The sequence below is a fragment of the Rhagoletis pomonella genome, unplaced genomic scaffold (assembly GCF_013731165.1).
Source record: "Rhagoletis pomonella isolate Grant_MI unplaced genomic scaffold, Rhpom_1.0 Rhpom_scaffold_00001, whole genome shotgun sequence".
Lineage (NCBI taxonomy): Eukaryota > Metazoa > Arthropoda > Insecta > Diptera > Tephritidae > Rhagoletis > Rhagoletis pomonella.
In genome coordinates, this window is record NW_023458555.1 from 63,118,172 (window position 1) to 63,120,276 (window position 2,105).

Sequence of the window (2,105 nt, forward strand, 5' to 3'; positions counted from 1 at the left end):
TACACTTGGCTCTATTTAGGTACAACATATTTCTCCAAAACCGTTTCCCGTCAATAATTTACATATATATTGCGCATTAAAGGAGACCGAATGTCATCTGTCAATCACCTACAAACGATTCTGCATCACTTAGTCGGCAATTCAACATTCTATCATCAAAATTAAAAAAAAAACAGGGGCTAACTTCCGTAAAAATGTTGAGCTTTTTTAATTTTCTTATTTTAGAAATAGGGAGATCTATCAAACGTTAATTTTTGTCTATCATAGACCTACAAACGACCTACAAACGATTGTGATATTCTAAGTAAGATAAAGATACATTCGGTACACTTGGCTCTATTTAGGTACAACACATTTCTCCAAAACCGTTTCACGTCAATAATTTATATATTGAGCATTAAAGGAGACCGAATGTCATCTATCAATCACCTACAAACGATTCTGCATCACTTAGTCGGCAATTCAACATTCTATCGGCAAAATTAAAAAAACAGGGGGCTAACTTCCGTAAAAATGTTGAGCTTCTTTAATTTTCTTATTTTGGAAATAGGGAGATCTATCAAACGTTAATTTTTGTCTATAATAGACCTACAAACGATTGTGCTATTCTAAGTAATATTCTAAGTAAGATAAAGATACATTCGGTACACTTGGCTCTATTTAGGTACAACACATTTCTCCAAAACCATTTCACGTCAATAGTTTATATATTGAGCATTAAAGGAGACCGAATGTCATCTATCAATCACCTACAAACGATTCTGCATCACTTAGTCGGCAATTCAACATTCTATCGGCAAAATTAAAAAAACAGGGGGCTAACTTCCGTAGAAATATTGAACTTTTTTATTTTTCTTATTGTAGAAATAGGAAGATCTATCAAACGTTAATTTTTATCTATCATAGACCTACAAACGACCTACTAACGTTTGCGATATTCTATATAATATTTTTTTATTAAACAGTAGATAACTTACTGGAGCTCTCTATTTGTGTTTCAGGAAGCGAATTAGCTGGGCGAAAGTTGGTCGTCGGCATCGCTCTGCTGGGCGAAATTTGCCGTTCGCCGGGTATTGTGTTTCAAGCATTTGCCAACAAGTAATTTTGTGACTCGCCGCAGGTAACTCGTTGCTCTCTCACAGATTAAAGCTTGACGCCGTCAACTGCACCTTGATGCGAGTGCACTCGTTATTGTTGTTATTGCTTCTTCGGCAGCTACTGTCCGCGAATGATCTTTCTTGTGGTTCGCTTAGCAATCGAACTTAATGAGAATAATTTTCTCACAGACTTCCAATGAAGCTTTTAATTCGATTATGGGACCAATGTCCCGGGTTTCGGCACCAAAATGTTGGGACACAATAGTTTTTGCTCCCTTGCGTGAATAAAAGAAAACGCACGAGTTTAAGTTTTAACAATTTAATAACTATAATAACTCTTCTCTACTTCGATGCTAAGCGAATACTGACACTTTTTTTTTCGTGGTTACAGTAATCCACATCAAGGCTTACAGTAGCTACACACGACGAGCATATCCGCGCACATGTGCGCCAACATGCTGGCTGTCGTTTGCTACAGACGGCGAGCGGCTCATAAGTGATTTTGTACTCAAAGCGTAAACATGGAAAGGAAAGACGCGGATGATGCAATTGAAATACTTATGACTTAGGGTTTTTTATGTATGTGTTACTTAAATTTATTTATATTTTACTTATATGTATGTACATACATATAAATATAGTAATTTAGCCTCATTTATCAAAAATTCAATTAACGCACATGGCTTGGAAGCATTTATCCGCGATGTGCACACTGCAAGCATCAACACAAAGTGAGGTTTTTGTTTTTGTTTCCAATGCGATGCTCGCAAACCACGCTACAAACGACGAGCATGCTCGCTGAAAATCAAAATTTTTTTATTTTTGGCGCGCATGCTCGCAAACCGCCCTACAAACGACGAGCATGACCCGCAAGCCGCGCATGTGCGCGGATATGCTCGTCGTGTGTAGCTACTGTTACGTACCTATTTACATACATACATATGTATACTGCTTTTATGTACATACCAAAGAGAATGAAAATAACAGAATGCATGTGCAATTCCTATA